The sequence below is a fragment of the Pleurodeles waltl genome, chromosome 2_2 (assembly GCF_031143425.1).
Source record: "Pleurodeles waltl isolate 20211129_DDA chromosome 2_2, aPleWal1.hap1.20221129, whole genome shotgun sequence".
Taxonomy (NCBI): domain Eukaryota; kingdom Metazoa; phylum Chordata; class Amphibia; order Caudata; family Salamandridae; genus Pleurodeles; species Pleurodeles waltl.
The window spans coordinates 470,409,003-470,429,574 of record NC_090439.1 but is presented as its reverse complement, the minus strand read 5'-3'; the positions used below and the strand labels follow the sequence as shown (position 1 = coordinate 470,429,574).

General features: G+C 46.9%; 1 protein-coding gene across 2 annotated transcripts in view; it reads left to right on the top strand.

The window, feature by feature from the left end:
• The first annotated feature begins 7,621 nt into the window (after positions 1–7,621).
• MYL12B (myosin light chain 12B) overlaps positions 7,622–20,572 on the top strand; it is a 34,325-nt gene continuing 21,374 nt past the window's right edge. The window contains exon 1 of one of the 2 annotated variants that reach the window (XM_069219959.1): positions 7,622–7,846. The gene's annotated coding sequence lies outside the window, so the exon portion shown is untranslated. The remainder of the gene's footprint in view (positions 7,847–20,572) is intronic. The other variant, XM_069219958.1, reaches the window with a different exon arrangement.

The following is a 20,572-nucleotide window of genomic DNA, read 5'->3' as shown; positions in this document are numbered from 1 at the left end:
GACACCCTATACACTAATAAGGGATAACTGGGCCTGGTGCAAGGTGCAAGTACCCCTTGGTACTCACTACAAGCCAGTCCAGCCTCCTACACCGCTCGGCTGGGCCCTTCCTGTCAAGCACCGCTCCGCTGGGCACTTCTTGTTAAGCACCGCTGGCCCATTGGCAGTCCCGGTTCTGTGTCGGGCAGGCCTTCACGACGCACTCTGCCCACCATGCCTCCTCCATGACCAGTGGTCTCTGTAATCCACCTGATGGACTGTGGCTTTGCACTCCCCAGGATGTAACAGTGGGCAATCCACCCACTGTAGAGACTTGTGAGACTGTGGCTTTGCACTCCCCAGGATGGCACGGTGGGCAACCCACCCACTGTAGAGACTTGTGAGACTGTGGCTTTGCACTCCCCAGGATGGCACGGTGGGCAACCCACCCACTGTAGAGACTTGTGAGACTGTGGCTTTGCACTCCCCAGGATGGCACAGTGGGCATGGTGGACCCTTCGTGGATCTGGCGTCGTGGACTCATGTGGCTGAGGTGCCCCCCCTTCCCTTCCCCCTGAGGTGCCTGTAGTTTTGTCATCTGATGCCCCAGCAGTGTTCTCTCCAACGGACTCAGGTCTCCTGTGTGGGCTTTGCCCATGTGTTGATCCACTTTGGCCCACGGACAGTGGAAATTTAGGTGACTGTGCAGGACTTATTGCCTATGTTTATCGGTTTCGTTATTTTCTTACTTATTTTTTTACTATTCATATTGCTATTTTACCATGACTTCAAAGAACCTCTTATATACATAAATGTTGTTTCTCACTTTAATTATGTCTTTGCATTATTACGGGGGGTTTGGGTGGTGTCACTGTGACTTGGTGCTCTGCATTGGTGTGTAGATAGTTGGGGGGGGGTCGCATATGTGTGTGCCCGTAAGCTTTCCTCCTCCCCCCTACCCTATGTCGTAGGTGCAGTACTCACCGTTGTCGTCTGCGCCGGCGTTCGTACTCGTGGTAGATGAGCAGGTAGACAATAGCCGGTAGGATGTGTAATTCGGGCTCCATGCTGTCCTCCTTCCTCGTGGAGTGTGTATAGGTGAGCGTTTTCCCGTTCGTAGTCTGTTTCCGCCGTGTTTTTATCAGCGGGGCTCCCGGCCCGGAAAAGGTGGCGGATTGGTGAGTTGTGATAGGGTGGGCGGTACATTGTCTGCCGCCTGGCTGTTGGCGGTGACCGCCGAGCTGTTTGTCTGTCCTGCCGTGGCGGGCGGAGTGTTAAAGTGGCGGCCTGTGTTGGCGGTTCCCGCCAGGGTCAGAATACCTTTTTTTTGACCGCCTGCCTGTTGGCGGGTTGGCCGCCGCTTTATCACCGACCGCCAGGGTCAGAATGACCCCCATAGTGTGATAACATCCTTCTATACTGTTATCAGTGAGAGCATGGGGTCTATAAATCTGAGATATCTAAGATATAGTTGTATGCTATTCATACTTACACATAGCTATGGCCTGATATTGTGTCAGGGTCACTTAGACCAATGAGTATAACAATTGAAAAATTGAACACAAATAATGAATGTAAAGACACAGATGTATGTTAAAAGGTATCACTATATAAATTAGGTAAAGTTCAATAATGAGTTTGAAGGGATCGGTTCACCTTTAATGCATGCAACTCGCAAATTAAACCTTTGATATAATAATTGTTCTTAACAGCACTACATATCCCAAAATGCCTCATTATGGGCACGAGTGGGATATTATAAATGGAAGACATAGAAAACGCACTCACGAGCTGTTAGCAAGACCTGGTAGTCGAAACGCGTTGGTGGTGAAGTAGGTGATGAAGTTATTTTGAAATAAAATTATACAAACTTTCCTGGAGTGCAGCATACGAGCAATCTTTGTTTGCAAATTGAAATGAGGCAAGGTCCATCCCTAACGCTAGCACTAACCCGAGAAAGCACACCGCAATAGGGCCATTTTGTGTGCCTATATATATATTTTTTTTTTTTGTAATGATTAATTATTTATTATTTTTTTAATAGCTGTGTAGTTTCCCTGTGTGGGGGGCAGCGATTGTGGCTCCCAGTGAAACCACACATCTATTAAAAAAAAATTGTCCCCACAGAGGGTCAGCCCTGCTCACGTGCGACCCCCTGTCAATTGTTTTATTTTTTGTATTTGTAACCATGGGGGGGGGGGGGGGCGATCCAGGCAACCAACTTGCCATCTTAGTCTCTTGCATCATAAAGACAATGCTGCGTAGCCAGCAGTTGCCTGTGGACCTCCACCGTGGCCAGCTCTCGGTATTCTCTCCGGAGTGTCTCAAGAGAAAGCAAGGCTTGGGGATCAGTCCGAGCTCCAGGAGAGCCCTCAAGGGCTATGATCCAACATTCCCGGAATTCTGTTTCCGCCACCTACCTTCACCTTTTGTGGGCCAAGACATTCTTCACCTTATCTCTGAGTACTGTTTTGCAGGTCTCCCATAGAACCACTGCTGACTCAACTGCCCCTTTTATTTTCTTGGAAGTAAAGCTCTGACCACATTTCCCCCCACCTCAGAGACCTTCGCTGGCTACCAGTATCAAAGAGGATCACCTTCAAACTCCTCATCCACGCACACAATGCCCTCCACGACACAGGCCCAGCCTACCTCAACGACAGACTCACCTTCCACACCCCCACCCGCAATCTTCGCTCCGCCAGCCTCGCCCTCACCTCCATCCCCTGCATCCACTGCACCACCGCCAGAGGAAGATCCTTCTCTCACCTAGCCGCCAAGACCTGGAACTCCCTACCACTCCACCTTCGCCAGACCCAAGACCTCTTGACATTCAGGAAACACCTCAAGACATGGCTCTACGACCAATAGCTCCCCCCCAGCACCTTGAGACCCTAACGGGTGATTAGTGCGCTCTATAAATCCTTGATTGATTGATTGATTGATTGAATCAACCCAGAGTTCAGTTGCGACCTCCACGTCTCTCAGTTCCCACATGTTCAGATGCCAAGTCGAACACCATGGATGACCTCTGCCTTCCACCATAATCCAGAGGCTTCGATTGAGGTATTCAGCTGGTGGACCGCGGTCACTTCTCCTGCAGGTACAAACAGATAGTCTAGCTGTGTGAAAACCCTATGTAATCCGGAAAAGTAGGACTAGTCCCTACCCCTGGGATGATGTTGTGACTACAAATTGCAGAGGCTTAGGGATTGCGAAAATTTCCCTTGGGGCATGACTCCCACAAGTCTTAGGTGACAAGGCTGTATGATGTTCCATAATCAAATGCTCTGATTTGTTGAACTTGTAATTATTTTCTCACATCATGAGGAATCTGCACTTTCAATGTTAGTCTAAGAGAATCTTTCCTATGTAAAACCTCAATTTGGGGGTGAGCAAGACCTTTTAGATGCTACTAAGGATGCTGCCTGATATCTTTTTTTGATAATAGATTTTATTGATTTTCAGTATGAAAAAGCATCACACACAGTTATGGCAATACAACAGGTACATTTTGCAGTTGAAGTACAATTAGTACAGCAAAGTACAATAGAGCAAACAAGGCCAGCAATAAGGTTTTGTACAAACCAAAATGTCCCACCATTTACCCCAAATCTGTTCATGCTTAAAGGGGCAGCCTCTGACTTCAAACACTGGCTTCTCCTGCTTCGCACACCAGTCCACTCCACATCACCATTGCGAGAGTATGAGGGGCTCGGGAGGCTTCCTACAGGCTGCAATATCCTGTTTGGCCCATGTCATAGAATCTTCCAGTTAAAAGTATATGAGAGCAGTTCTAATGCTAGTCGATGAGAGAGGCAGGCCTCTCAGTGGTGGAAAACGAATTGTGAGTTTTTCACTACCAGCACATGTAAAACACATAAGTATATGTCCCGTCTTTTACTTACATAGCACCTTGCCCAACGGGTTACCTAGGGCTTACCTTAGGGGTGACTTATATGCAGGAAAAGGAGAGTTTAAGGCTTAGCAAGTAGTTTTAAATGGCCAATTAAAATGGCAGTGAAACTGCACACACAGGCCTTGCAATGGCAGGTCTGAGACATGGTTAAGAGGTTACTCATGTGGGTGGCACAATCAGTGCTGTGGTCCCACTAGTAGCATTTAATGTAAAAGTCCTGGGCACTTGTAGTGCACTTTGCTAGGGACCTACAGGTAAATTAGATATGCCAATTGAGTAGGAACCAATGTTACCTTGTTTAGGGGAGATAGCACATGCACTTTAGCAATGGTCAGCAGTGGTAAGGTGTGCAGAGTCCTATCAAAACCAGTGTCATAGAAATAGGGTGAGGTAGGCACAAAGTTGGGGGATGACCACCCTAAGGATGTCAGGTCTAACAGTGGGTATGCAACGCGTGTCGTAGTTGCAGATATTTGTATAATTGTGATGTGGATAGTGCGTTTGCGGTTAGGAGTTCCTGGAAGGAACACGTCTGTTCCAGACCATATATCACCCAGTTGTGTGATGCCGACGGTATCCCAGCAGGCAAATACCTCCAGTGCTGCTGCCTCCTTTAGCCATGTAGCCTGGTACAGGAGAGTCTGGAGGGTGAGCTTAGAGTCCCATCTAGTTTCACTGAGTGCAGCTCACCAAGCAAGCAAGACCACCTAGGTTATCTGTGCCATTGCAGTGAGAACAGGAGTGTCATATAGCATAACCATGACCTAGGGGAACCCCAACAAAGCCAGCTCCACTCAACAGGCTGGATCAGACTATCCCACGCTGAACCTCGATTTGTGATGCGAGGTAGTAGAGATGGAGATTGGCCATATGGGGCTGCTATTGTATGGCGCCCATTGACACTGTGTGAGTGCCGGTTGTGGTCTAGAGTTGTGCCCGAGAAATTACGTCTCCACAGAATCCATTTCTCTGAACCAGCAGCAGGACATCAGCTGCAGAACGTTTTGAAAGATGTACAAAAACCTTGGCAGCACCATCATTTTGTATAGGGCGATCCTCCCCATCACATTCAGTGGGAGGGATTGCCATTTCCTGAGGTCCTCAGTAACTCTGAAGGTCGATGGAGCAAGGTTAAGGGACCAAGTTAGCTCAGGGTGCAGGGGCTACTTGTATCCCCAGATAGCAGAAGCTCAGCCATCGCAATGGTATGGTTGTTTGCCAGTCCACACAGTTCTCCGCCGGTGATAAGGGCACTAATATCGATTTGGTAGGGCTAAGTGCTGTCCGATTTCTTAATGATTTTGCTGCTCATTTGGAACTTAAAATATTTTTGATTTTGCTTATAATCATGTATTGTCCTATTGCTGAGAACCTTCCTGGCAAAAAAAAGTATACAACTGCACTTTACAATTTCTGTATTTTATCCTATAGATTTGTGTAATGAGCCTTTTTGAATTCCCCATTCCAATCGAACTCACTTATTGGTTCAGTCCTTTCTTAATTGACTGCATTTTTTATTATGCTGATTTGCACCATATATTCTGACACATTTCCTTATGATACTGAGGTTCAACACCATCTCTGGTGCACCCACCCATGGGCGTGTTATTGAGGTGTCTTTGCGATGTATGGTTTTAGGGCTGCCCATGCCCAAAAGAGCGTGCCCTAAATACCCGTCAGAGGTGTGCACTAACTTTACTAACTTTAGTGTGCTTTAAATGCACACGTTGAGACATATGCCGTAAGAAATGACTCCCTATTTTTAATTTTTAATTCTATCAGGGAAGGGGGCCGTCATGTGTTTGACCCAGGCTCTGGCGGTGGCTCTCTGCACTTAATGTTTGAAAAGTTTAGAACAATAATGGCCACAGCACACAGGAAGTATAGTCCAAACAGTATGGCAGGGATAGTTGCCCCTGGTAGTATGATGTTGAAGTACACAATTGCAAGAAGTCTCAAGTCTTATGTGTAGATGGTATCTTTAATTAACAGATACTGGTCATCAAAGTGTCATCAGCGCAATACAGCCAACACGTGTTTCGTCACGACAGTGACTTTATCAAGGCGGGGCCGTCCGGCCAGGAGGGTACGTTGCGCAGGTAAGTTATGAGGGAGAACCCTATACAGTTGTATGGGCTGAGGAACGTCAAAAGTATCTTCTTGTAGTAGAATTGTCAATGATGAAAATGAGTGAGTGGTTAGGAAAAGTATTTGAATGCAAGGTGGGCAGGCCCTGATAAGCCTGTGACCGGAACCTGGAAAGGTCGTCAAGACGCGCGGCAACAAGTTGGTGTTGAGAGTAACTCGTTTCCGGAACCTGGAAAGGTCGTCAAGACGCGCGGCAACAAGTTGGTGTTGAGAGTAACTCGTTACTCTCAACACCAACTTGTTGCCGCGCGTCTTGACGACCTTTCCAGGTTCCGGTCACAGGCTTATCAGGGCCTGCCCACCTTGCATTCAAATACTTTTCCTAACCACTCACTCATTTTCATCATTGACAATTCTACTACAAGAAGATACTTTTGACGTTCCTCAGCCCATACAACTGTATAGGGTTCTCCCTCATAACTTACCTGCGCAACGTACCCTCCTGGCCGGACGGCCCTGCCTTGATAAAGTCACTGTCGTGACGAAACACGTGTTGGCTGTATTGCGCTGATGACACTTTGATGACCAGTATCTGTTAATTAAAGATACCATCTACACATAAGACTTGAGACTTCTTGCAATTGTGTACTTCAACATCATACTACCAGGGGCAACTATCCCTGCCATACTGTTTGGACTATACTTCCTGTGTGCTGTGGCCATTATTGTTCAATTTTGTCTTTGGGTACTGTGATACCCATTCTTGGTGCCTACAGGGTAGTAAGGCACTGGGCCAGGTTGCACCAGACTCATCTATGATCTTGTCACTTGTCTGCTATTACTGTTTTACTGCCTAGATTGTGCGGCGCCTTTCACCCTTACTACCCTACTGTGCTTTGCCCAAGGTCTTTTTCTGTTTGAAAAGTTTAGGTACGGCTGGGAATCTCGTCTTTATTTTCTCTGCTGTTGGTCTGTTGCTTTCTTTATGAACTGCTTTAGTCGCCTCATGAGAGTGTTGTGCTGCATCGTGGGTGCAACACGGAGGTTTTTAGGGATAGCTTGCTGGCTGGTATAGCCCCTAATTTGCTCCATAATTTTTGGGGCACCAAGTGTCTTAGAACTGTTATAATGCATTTAGTACCTAACACTAGCACATCTAGTTCATACGCCTGTAATACAGTTACAGGTCAGTGTGCGTAGTCTTGCTCTTGAAGAAGGCCTCCGGAATCTGAAAATAATTGATAAACTTCAAACGCTACGGGGAGGAAACAGCCGAAACCCATTTCCACCGCTCTTGGAGCACCGCCCACCCTATGATGTCACCAACAGGAAATTCCAGCGTTTCTTCCCCTACAAGGACATGCTCACTCACAGCCAATCGACGTTCAGATCTGTGGAATTCGAGGCTGTAACCGGACTGTACCATACTTGTATGTGGGGGAAAATTACAAGCTTGTTCTCTTCTGCATGCAGCAGCTCAGCATGCCTTGCTGACAGTGTTATTCATAGATATAAAAGTCAATTAAAAGCAAATAACGTGTGTCCTCGGGCAAAGGGAAGTCGCCTTTTTAGCGGGCCGTTGAAGCTCAGCATTGCCCTTCCTCCTTTCGTCTACCTGCATTGGTAGAGGCCGCGGCCCGCCCTCTTCTTCCGGGGACCTCTGGATCAGGAAGTGGCAGCTGGACAGGGCTGGGCGAGTTCTGGTGGGTTTCTTGGTTGGTCTCTCACTGCTGCTGTTGGTCGAAGGTCTCTGTCACATCTGAAGGAGTCCGCGTTGCTCTACTCCTCGCCTTTCAACCCACCGCAACCTCGGGTGAGTGGCAGTAGGGGTCAGCTGCAAGGAGTGCGGCCTTGTCACAGGTCCGTGTGAATCGGTGTTTTTTTTTTAATCCGAAATCTCCATGCGATGTTAATTGTAATACTCATTAACTGAATCATCTCGACTGATGGTCTTTTCTAGGTCTGGTGGCTAATTTGATCTCTCGATCTATGAGGGTCACAAATCGCCTCCTTGCTTTGCTGAGGGCGCGTTCTGGTGGGTCGGCTTAGCACAGTTGTTAGGGGTGTGGTCGGCCCCTGACGTTAGCTTCCATTAATGTTCTCACTTATTTGCATCGAAGTTGATTCTGTGATTTTTTTTTTTTTAAGCGAAACAACACTGATGTGGCGTGTTTTTTTGTGCTTCGCAATTCGGAAGAGTTGACGTATCCACGTGGAAGGTTATGAACGCCTGTGTGTTTTAAACTGGTTTCTTGCCTAACCGGTGTATATCTAAACGTTTATTGAGCGTCTGTCGTTGAAGTAATGCAGGAGGGCGTAGCCCCAAACGAACCCACAGCCTCCGAAGCTGCCTTTTTATTTTATTTGTATCTCTTCCCCCCTCCCCCCACCCAAGCTGTGGGAGAAACCGAGCCTTTGACATGGGCCTGATGGCACTATACGTGAAAGAAGTAGAACATATACAAATCCGAGCGGTTATTTACGAACTATATCCGCTTGGTGTGCGACCGTTTCGACCATTCGGTCGCATTTAAATTGAACGTACACCACCTAATACTTTGCTTCTGTGTAGGAGAATCGCGCCTTTGCAGTTACGTTTCTTGCGGCTTCAAAGTTTACCCATGTCACGTGACCTTTCCAGTCCTCCACGACGTGTTAGCCAAAATAGTGTAGCATGCTGTAGTCTGTAAAACGGTGTTCGCGATAATGGAAACGAAACTGCTGGTCCTAACATGCACAACGCGTGGTATAAATGCAGAATTTGGATGATGTGGCCACTTGAGACTGAGTGAGTTTTTTGTAAACTTGTAGCTTTCGCTTAGATATTGGGGCTCACCTGGCCCTTAATCTGCCCGTCGCATTTCTTCTTTGGGCGTAGCTACCCAACATGAGGAATTTGCTTTAATGTGGAGTGGGGAGCCAGACAATAGCGAGCACCGCCTTGTGACCTGCCTGAGGGCGCTCTGCTTACCTTTCTGTCAGTAAAGTGTTTGTCTGTTTAATTAACTTCTGGCTGTTGCCTCACTGTTCTTGTGTAATCCCGCATGACTGCGCAACCGGCCCACATCTGGCAACTCCTAACAAGCACCAAATGTTTTTCGCTTGCTGAAAACCTTCATGTTGTGCTTTTAATATGACAAGCGATTCGGCATTTAAAAGCGTTAAGTTGCCCGAAGCGTCGCCATAAGCATCTAGGCATTAACATAGTCACTGAGATACAGCGTCAGCCCTTCTCAGTGAAGACACCGGCCGTATTGAACTTTTTATATTTATTGATGTGGTTTATTTATTATTATTAAAGCTGAGAAGTGCTCTTGAAGCCGGTGGGGTTAGCGCTGCCTCATTAGTCACAAAGGTGCTATTGGAGCAGTATTACATCCATGCCGGGCATCGACTAGGGATGTTTTGAGGGCGAATGTGTAAAACAGAAAAAAAGTCCTCCTCCGTAATGGGGACAGCTGGCCCGTATGCTTTTAGCTTTATTGATACATTTACAAAGATTCTGAAACGACATTCATTAGTTTGTATACTCTTATTACTGTTTTACAAAGTCGCACTCCAAAGACCGGCTCGTGATTGAATGAGTACTTAACGAATTGCTGGAAATGTTAGCCAGATATCAATCTACCTTATTAAAAGGAGAGTAAATAGGCCCCACATACGTAACTACTCCGAATATGCGCTTGAGTCTGGCCTAACGGTGGGTAGCGTCTCAGCACCGATCCAGTTAAATCTATGCTCTGTACTTGTCACTGAGAAGTTTGACTGAGTTACACTCCTGTAAGAGTACTTGGACAGGTAACCTCCATATAGTGGCACGGTCTGCGTAGGTGCATAAGCATATTCCACGCATAACTATCTTATCACCTTTCACGAGGTATATAGTGGTAGATCGGATATACAGGCACATCTGAGATAGTCACTCAGCCACATTCCAAAAAAGAGACTACTTGTATGGGAGAGTAAAGGCTGCAATTCATTGGCAGTTTTCCCTTACAACTGAGCATTTCAAATTCACTTTACGTTGCACATTTAAGTAGAAGACAGCTTTGCAATTTTTTCTTCCCCTGAACGCTTTCATTGCTGGGCAGTCCCTTTTCAGTTATTTTACCGTCCAATACTTCATCCAAACAGGGTTGCCGTATGGACGCGGAGTTGACTATTTTGTAGCTGTGCTTAATAATTATGTTAAATCACGCCCAAAATGTGGTGGTACTCATTAAACATGCAGATTATCGTTAACCTCTGGTACTTGTGCTTTATGCAGACAGGCACTCTGGGTGGCCTTCACCTTGCAATTGCCATGCTTCATTCACTTCGACCAGGACTGCCCTGAAACCATACCAGACCCTATCCAAGTTGAATATACACAGTCAATTATATCTTCATCCCGTAATTTATATTTTCCCCTTAGCTGTGTCATTGTGACAAATTGCATGGCTTGAGTTCCTTTGTGCCGCCTCCCCCACCTGCCTTAAGTCTGCCTTTCAGGAATCCACTAGTGAATTTGAGAATGGTGGTGTGGGCTATGCCCTTTCTGGTCCTGCCAGGGTGTGAAAAAGATTTTTGAAGAGGCCGAACTTTTTGGGGAGTAGGTGCCACTCCTTCCTTATCCTGTGACAACTGTGCTTTTCTTGGTGGCTTCTAAGGGGGAATGGCGTGAGGGTAGTCTCTTCCAGTAAATGTCTGCCAATACTGCGGCCCTTTGGTTCCCTCTGTTGGGATGGGCACGGGGAGCAGAAGCTCACATCTAGTTTAGGTGAAAGCTAGATCGGAGCGCTGCAGAGGAGCATAAGGTACAATCTGGCTATGTGAGGTGCAACAAATTTACCCCTGCTGTGAGAGGACTTAAACTCAAGGTAAGGCAACATAAAATACACATGACTTAATAGATCCTCTTATGAAGGCACCCGATGTGAAGTTTCTAATGCCTCCACCAAATCAATAGTTTGCTTGATCAGGGTTGTCAGATCTTTTTGATCAGGTGTAAGCAGCATTTGGTTAACAGCTGCATAAAACTTCTCTTAAGTAATTTCATGTACAACGCATCCTGAATTTTTGGACATTTCTAAACTGCACTCTTATTTTTGCCTACGAGAGGAAAAAAAGCAAAGTGTGCACAGATAGCAAAGGGACTAAAAGTTAACATGTTGAGGTGCATGCTTTTTTATTGACCTGCACTAAGGCAAGATGATGTGGAAATACTAGGGGTGAGGAGGTAGTGTAATATATGGACACTTTTGTAGGTTAGCTGTATGTAGAAGGGAGCCCGTATCGTCTCATCTTCTTCCTGACGATTCTTTGGTTGATTCTTTCCCACCTCCACCAAGCCCTTCCCGCAGGTACTTGTCACCCTCTAATCCTTTCCTTATATGCCACTTCCTTGATTTGAAGCTTTCTGGCAGAAAGGCTCCACAAGTTAATCTGATGTCTGCCTCCCTTCCGGAATACTTGATGTAAACAGCTCTGTCCCTTGCCTGGCCCTGTCCCTAGTATCTTAATCATTCTGGGGTCGTTAAAATGTGTGATTTCCTTGAACTGATTTTAGTAGAAGGATGTGGATGGTACATAACGCTTTATGATGTGGTGTTCGTGCTGGGGTGAATTTGTTGTGCAGTACACGGTATGGTATCAGTTTTCTAAAACTAGCCACGCCTTTAGGAATGTAAGGCTGCTACCAATTAGCCGCATTATGGAATATATTTTTTTCCCTGACCCAAGTCCTTAGACCTGCGTGTTTTGCAGAATACAAGAATCTTAACAACGAAGGCTCAGTGTCTTCTCGGTCAGCACTCCTGATACCACCCAATTAACACATCCTGTCAATATTTCCAGAGAAGGCATATTGATTGACTTTCTAAGTACCTTAAAGTCCTGAAGGCAAAAGAGAAGGTGACAGCCAAATAAGCTAGGGTTATATGCAGTCTTCCATCTTAAAATGCCCCTCCAAGGTTTTATACTGCATGACTGTCAAGTAACCTCCCTTGGTAAAGTACTTGTTAGCCTGTCGGATTGTATTAAATGTTACATGTAGTTTACCCACGTTGTGATTGTCTTATTTTCTACAGAAGTATACTACTTAATTGGCTACACTTTGTGCCTAGCCTCGATTGGTGTATCCTGATCTAGCATGGGTAGACATATGCTGAGCAGGGCATGATTTTAGAATTTGGCTTGTTCTGTTAATTTAATGTCCACTTGGTATTTGCATATGAGTGCTGTCTTGCCCCTGTGTAAAGTGCTATTGCAGTAGTTTCAGATGCTTGTAATGGAAACATTAAGGGTTCTACAAAATAGAAGTTAAGTTAACGTGAGTAGTTTTTTCTGTAACTTCAGATGTTCTTGAGATACAAAATCCCACATAGGTCTGCTTTATCCTGGCAGCCTTGTGAGAAACCTGTACCTGTCAGGTGGCATAACTTTTGTCTGTTTCCGTCCGGTACCAGTAGTGCCGACATGGTGGTCGTGAATATGGACTGCAGTATTGCTGAATAATGGGGCAGTTACAAACCATATAATAACTCACCAACCTCCCCTAGATACTTGTGCATGTGTGGTCCAGTAATCTGTGGTGTGTTGGACTAGAGGACAGATAGTTCAGTTAAACTGCACGTAGTTAGGCTGTGATGGCTAAGTTTTGTGGTATCTGGAGAGTGCATGTCGAAGTTGGAGGTCTCTGAAGAATTGTGAGGTATGGAGGGAGAAAACCATTTAAATGCCCTGAAAACTTTTCATGTGGTCACCCTCCTAAACATCTCGCAGGTGGGAGATGCCACTATTCCATCCTCTGAAGTACTCAAGATGTGCCACTTGTCCCAACCAACTGCCTAACCATACGGGGGTCTCCAGCATCACCCGCTAGTCAAACCCAGCCCTGCCATCCAAGTCGGGAAAACAAGTTTGACAATCTCTCAGAGCGAGAGGAGGACCTGGGTGCCATGTACATACCTATAAGATTAGAGAAACCAGTCGGTGATAGCTCCTGTAAAAGCCTGGACCACCCAGCTCCTGTTCAGTCAGTCATTTACTACTAAGATGTGCCATTCCCAGTGATACAGGCCATAGCTAAACCCCGTCTTACGTGAAATGGACACATCTATTATAGGAGATCCGTGGGGGTTTGTCCGCCCAGAGGCATTTCCATTCCCTGGAGGCTAAGACAGCAAACCAGTGGCTGGGAAAGGAAAGTTCCAAAGTACCAAAATGTAAGGCACCGAATCGGCAGGGCGGGATGCCAAACCTGCTCATTCCTGTCCCCAATAAGGGGGACCAAGAGCGATTTGGATCCATTCACCTTCAGTCCCAATGCCTCTGCATACACGTTGAGGATGGAGGTGACAGGGCCCTGTTTCGGCCATGCATACCATGAACAGGAGAACCTCGTGTACAAAGTTTTCATGTCTTCTAATGCTTCACATCCCCCTACATTTGTGTTTTGCAGAGTATCTTTGACGGTAGGGGTTCTATGGCCAGGATAAAAGGGCGAAGGGGCAACCCTTTCTGGTGCCCCAGAGAATGGGTTATCTTGGGGAGAACAAACCACTGACCCATACCTGTGGCTCAGCATACAAGGCTTGGGCATAAGTGCAGAACCTGGCCCTGTGCTCCTCCTGGCCACTACCTCTCGCAAGAAGACCCAGCCCGGGAATCAAAGGCTTTCTTGAAGTTGAAGCATTAGTGCAGTAGCGCATTTTAACTTTTTTAAAGTGGGCTAGGGTCAGGTGGACCGTACGGATACAGTATCTGGTGCTATGGCAGGGGATAAAGCCTCATTGGTTTGGATGGCCATTCAGCCAAGTGAGTGAAGCAGGCACCTTGCCAGCAGTTTAGAAGAGAGTTTGACCTTGGTGTTAATGAGGGAAATGGGCCAGTACAAGACACGCTGGTCTGGGGTTTTTCCAATTTTCAACAAGACCACTATGTGTGTTGGAAATGGCCCTTTTTGCCAGGTTATCCCCAAACTTTTTGCCTTCTTCCGCCTATTTTGTCAGGTCTGTTTTTGCTGGTTTATTGTATCTGCGCACTTTAACACTGCTAATCAGTGCTAAAGTGCAAGTGCTCCTTATAGAAATTGTACTGTTGATTGGTTTATCCATGATTGGCATATTTGATTGACTGGTAAGTCCCTAGTAAAGTGCACTCGAGGTGCCCCGGGCCTGTAAATCAAATGCTACTGGTGGGCCTGCAGCACTGGTTGTGCCACCCACATTAGTAGCCCTGTAACCACGGCTCAGACCTGACACTGCAGTGTCTGTGTGTGCGGTTTTAAACTGCCAATTCAACTTGGCAAGTGTACCCACTTGCCAGGCCTAAACCTTTTCTTTTTACTACATGTCAGGCACCCCTAAGGTAAGCCCTGGGTAGCCCCAGGGTCCGGGTGCAGTGTATGGTTAAGGTAGGACATATTAGTGTGTTTTATGTCCTAACAGTGAAATACTGCCAAATTCGTTTTTCACTATGCAAGGCCTATCTCTCTCATAGGTTAACATGGGGGCTGCCTTTAAATATCCTTAAAAGCCCAGATTCCCTTTTGAGAGTAGATACAAATTCAGAGTTTAGGGTCTCTGAACTCACAATTTAAAAATACATCTTTTAGTGAAGGTGGTTTTTACATTGTCTGTTTGAAAATGCCACTTTTAGAAAGTAGGCATTTTCTTGCTTAAACCATTCTGTGGCTCTGCCTGTTTGTGGATTGTCTGTCTGGGTCAGTTTGACAGTTGAGCTGTTTAGCATCTCTTTAGACAGTGACACAAAAGGGGGTGGGGGTGTAGCCTGTATATCCTGATGAGCCATCTAAGCTAGAGAGGAGGGAGAAGTGGTCGTTCACACCTGAAAGGACTTTGCCTACCCTCACACAATGCAATCTCTGGCCTCCTGGTGTGTGTCTGGGGCCTGGCCTGGACAAGGAAGGATCTTGTAGACACTGAGGCTTTACTTTGAAGTTTGCCAACTTCAAAGGCAGAACTGGGTATAAGACCCAAAATCCCAGACTTTTAGAATCTTTCTGGAATCAAGAGGAACCTCTGCCCAGGAGAAGAGCTGAAGGGGGAGTACTGTCCCTTTACTGGACTGGCCTGCAGTTGCTGCTTCTGCCTGAAAAGAGTGCAAAAGGTGAACTTTTCTGTGTCCTGCTTGAGAAAGTTCTCCAAGGGATTGGAGCAGAGCTTGCCTCCTGTTGGAAGTCTCAAGGACACCAAAGACTTCAGTTTCCTCAACCTGCAGCACTGGGAACAGTGTTCTGTGCTGCTCAAGAGGAAAAACCACTGCGCCGCCGCCAACGACGCTGCTGGCCTGCACCTTGACCTACCCACCACACGGAGTCGCATTGCCCTGCTTCGCACTGCAACCCTGGTCTCACTGCTGACGACTTCACTGAGCCGCTGCTCGCACAGTGACCTGTGGGCCCCGCACTCCAGCATTGTCTGCTTACACCACAGCCGGGGCATCTATGACTACGCTCCTTTTGACACCGGCACCATGGCCTGTGGACACCACTCAAGAGGTACACGAAGCACCGGCGCCAGCATCATCGACTCCTGTCGTCACCAGGCATCCTGCCTGCACCGTGGTATGTGGACACCGCTCGTGGGAGTCAGGAAGCACCGTCCCGTCCCACACCGCTGGCCTGGGCCTACCGACGACAGCGCTTCAGCAACGATGACTCCGCTGCCTGCCCCATGAACTGTGAACATCGCACCGCCCCACTTCACATCGTAGCCCTGGTCTCACTGACGCCGTTACTGAGCTGCTGCTTGCACCGTGACCTGTGGGCACCGCACATCGCATCGTCCCACTTTGCACTGCAGCCCCGACGCCATCCACACCGGTGCACCTGACTTCATCAGCCTGGAGTTCGATCCGCAACGTGTATGACCTCCAGGGCCCCACTACTCCTGCACTGACTCCGGAACCGACACCGCTCACTGTGAGGATCACGACGCCCTGCAAATCCAAGGTACTGTTCGCAGGTCTTCCTGCCACCGTAGCTGGCCAGCAACGCCGCGGCTGGCCTGAACTGTTGGTTTTGTTGATCACGGTGCCGTGATAGCTCTAGGTAGAGCTATCGACTTCACAGACCTGTATTTTTGAGTAAATCTTGCAGAATTCATATTTTTATTACTATATGTTGGATTTTTATCATATTAGGTCTTGTTTTATATAGATAAATATTGCCTATTTTTCTAAAACTGGTGTGGTGTCCTTTTGTAGTGTTTTCACTTATTACTGTGTGTTATTTGCAAATGCTTTAAACATTGCTTCTGAGAGAAGTCTGACTGCTCATGCCAAGCTACGAAGGGGGTGAGCAGGGGTATCTGAGCGGGTATCTTCTTTATCCTGACTAGAGTGAGGGTCCCTACTTGGACAGGGTGCAAACTGACTTGCAACTAGAGACCCCATTTCTAAGTGGCCAATTCCATCTCTAGTGAGAAGTGGCCTTGATCAACCACTACAAGGAGCATATTCCAGATTGGAGGCATAGGAAGTTGCCGTTTATAAAAGTGTTCCATGGTAAATCTGTTGGGATCGAGGGTTCTCCCCAGGTGGAGGCCTGAGAGGGTGTCTCTGAGCACCCATACTGTTAGAGGTTGGTCAAGAGCCTCCAGTTCAGGTTAGTGTACGTATCAGGATATCAGTTAGCAGTGGATGATGTCTCCTGTGGGGGTCGAGGTGTCATGGGGTATAGGGATCTGTGGTAGGCTGCAAATGCATTGGTTGAGGTGGGCCCACTAGTGACCTTGTGGTGAGCCAAAGAAGTTTGCCTGTTTCTGGTCTGCCCTTTCCATGGCCAGACAGCTGCTCGGGAGTTCAGACTGATCTCCTCCGTCCTTAGTTTCACGCTGTAGGTTCGAGGCCTCAAATTGTGCAATGTGGATCTGTGCTCTGCGAGCTTGGCCACCAATGTGGGATCGGGCATTTCCATCTTCCCCTCCACCCCCCACTCCACAGCACCCGGGTTGGATCAACTGTCCCTTGATTAGTGTTGTGGAAGACCTCCAGGTCTCGTTTCCAGAGACTGGACAATCTGATTGTCCATGAGAAACCAGGTGTAGAGGCACCAGGATTTTCTCTCTGACTCCACACAAGGGCTACCCATCTGAAGGGCAACTTGTGCTTGATCAGAGAGGCCCCTCGTATGTGGAGGAGGTATATAGCAAAAAGGTCTATACAGGTGAGGGAGCCTTGTGGTGCAGATGCATGTGTATAACTGTGTGTAGTAGAATTCCAGACCCGCCAAGCGTCGCATAGCCTGAGGCCTAGCGGGCTAGGCACCCATATCACCCCCCCTTCCACCCGATGAGCAAGCCTATCAGGTAAGACAGGATCAAGTCCGTAAGTGTAGTCAACGTGGAGGTAGAGAGCAGTGGGTATACATATACACTTGAGAGGTTGTATAGGGTGCCCTCTAATGAGCCTTTCACCAGCACTTGGTGAAAGTCTTAGTTGGCTTATCAATCACTGAAGTACTTGAGTTTCTCTATAGTGTACCTTTTTTATGTTGGTTCCTCGTCCTTTTTCATCTTTTCTGGCTACTGGGCCGACCTTATAACGGATAATGTTTTGCATCTGGACCAGTGGCCTGGATCCTTTAGCAGAGGTCACTACTTTTTAAACACCTAAGTTTTTGGTCTTAGCTTGAAGACACGTTAATGTAATCAGCCTTCTGCTTGCAGAGTGATGTTGGTTTAGGAACTCAATGCAGTGTATATATGAAAACATAAAATAAAGGTGAATGTGTAGTCGGAAATTGTGTTTTTAAAAATGTGATGCGTGCAAATATAAGAAATGGAGAAATAAAAATATGTATCCATGCTTGAGAAAAATCAGACGTGCCTTAACTAACGGGGATGCGATTCCATACAGTTCGGGTAAACTTCACTTTGGGCATTATGCTATAGAGTTTTATGACCAGGGGTGGCCTGTGGTTCTTTGGCATTGCTTTGTTCAGGGTCTTTGTCTGCTAATAGTATCTATCTTGCTGTGTTTAGTGACGTTACTTGGCACTAAGCCTTATATTTTCCAGCCTCTGAAGAAAGTGTCAGACTTTCACTGTCTCGCTCAAGTTTTGGGCAGTCATCGTGTCGAGATGATGCTGTAATTTATAGCATAAAACTGCCGAAGTCCCTCCTACGACTCTGGATCCAGATCTCCTGATGCAGAACATGCTTTTAGAACACCAACTCCCTTCCTCTCACGCTGCCGCTCTCCCAATTAGTCTGGTTTAGTCGCAGGTTATTGACTCGAGTGTGTGATGATGACCTCGACGTCCCATCACAAGTCAACAGTGTTGACGGACAACTCTTTAATGCCAAAGAGTTTGATGTAAGATATGTTGGAAAGGCTTTCTTCCTGTGGAGACGTTGGAGATGAGTCCTCTGCTTATTAATCCACTAGAACAGAGGGGATTCATGGGTCTTTCTTGCCAACTCTTAACGTTCTGTTACCCTGGGCTGACAGTGGTGTACCTCCTGGCCCTATCGGCAGCATTTCTTCGTGAAAGGAGTAAGCACAATGCAGTCATTTATTTCTGTTCTGGGCTGGCTGATCGGGTATGTCTTTACTAAAAAAGTGCATTTTAAGTGATTTGAAAGGACAGCAGAAACCCATCCCACTGGGGTACCTGCAAAACTATAGTAAGCAGGGGGCTTTCTTTTAGCCTTGTGGATTCCCAGCGAGACTCACGTATGCTAAGCAGCCCAAGAGATAAGTGGAGGGTTTCATACATGGAAAAGAGGCGTACCAAAGGGCAAGAGTGATAGTGCAAGGTCAACACTTTATTGGGTTAGTGATGTGGGTTCCCCTGTCCTCTCGCACACACAGAACACCCCAACATCCATCCAGGAGAAATACAGGCTTCCACTTCCATGGGACTGGTCTCCTAGGCTTCCGTACGTCAGGTACAGGAAAAGCCTGCAGTCAGATGATTGTCTCCCCGAAGTCTGGTATGAAAGAGAAATTGTCACCATCTGCTGGGGTTGGAGTACATTTCGGGCCCAAAGAGTGAACAAACCACAAACTCGTTGTTAAGGGGTAAAAGGCCACTTTAATAGAACAGGTCTGGCAATATAAACACCTTGGCATAAAGCCTTACAAAACTACATAACCTCACTAATACATAACTTTCCTCCTATCCCCTCCCCCTCCCTCTAAAGAACCCATTCAACCTACCCCTTATGCCAACCACCTTGACCTGACCTACCCCTTACCCATCCCTTCTAAAATTCCCCTTGCTGTGTGTAAATTCCCTGTCCACTGATCTTTATATCGATCCCCTTCCCCACCCGAAATGCTTCTTGACCAGAAACCCCCCGCCACACATGAAAACCCGGTAGGCGTTTTCCTGCCCCACCCGACCCCATGTATCTATCCCATAGCTTAACCCCCAACAGGTCCGCAATCACCATTCGTAACTCAAACAAATAAATCTCATTACCCAAAAAGAATAGATAAACTCCATCCTGATGGAAAAAACCTACATCCGAACCACTAATATTATCATGACTCAGTACAGAAAAACCTTGAATTCTACAAAAAGACCTCATTTCCCTATTCACCTTCTTCCTTTGTTTCTCTATGCCTTGAAAAGAATGTGCCCCCCTCCAGAACCTCCGAGGTACCAATCCAGTCCAGACAGTGTGTGTCCCTGACCACTTCTCCTTAATGCGTAGCAAATCTAACTTCATCGCCTTCAGTAAACCGATACCCGAAAGTGAAACCAAATCATTTTCACCCAGATGAATAACCAGTAAATCAGGGCAAACTCCTTGCCGAATCCTTTGTGAAAGAACATATAAAAGCTCTCCCCACCTCATCCCACTCTTACCCACCCAACTAACTTTAACCCTCACACCATCCAAACCCAATTGTCGACCAAAATGCCTCGTCGCAGCCTGCTTCTCCGCCCAGCGAATGAATGAGTGCCCGACGATCCACACCGTACACACTCCGTCTGGACCCCCAACACAACCTATGAAGCAAAAAAGATGTTAAAATATGTTTCACCCCCGCACTATAAGCCCCACCCAAAAGGAAAGCACCCCGAAACCGACAGCTAGAACAGGAGGAAAAGAGCAGATAGTTACAAAGGAGCCAGAGAACAGATTGAAAATAACCCCTTGACCATGAAAAATCACCCAATGATCATTTATCTGCTCTAATATAACGTTTAAAACACTGTGACCTCCACCTACCCAAGTTTTGAATTACTTGATCACTCCTCCCCAGCCTCCTGGCTTCTGTTGCCGCGCCAATCCTAAACGAATGGGTCCCGTATAATCCCGGATCCAAACCCAACTGCCTCATGCACATTTTTAAAACCGCCAAAACCTGAGACGCCGATAAAGAAGAACCATCTTGCTGTAAAAATACAAACCTTGCGGACTCCGGCAACTTACCTGCAAAAGAGAACCACGACCTAACCGGACAATCTTGAGAGCCTGTATGCCGTAAAACAACCTCCTGACCCCTGCCCAACTGATCCCCTTTAGTTTTACCCAACCAAACAACAACATTCCCTCCACTTACCTGTACATTGGAAAGCAATAAACCTTCCCTCCCCTTTAAACCTAACAACTCTGAAATACGAAA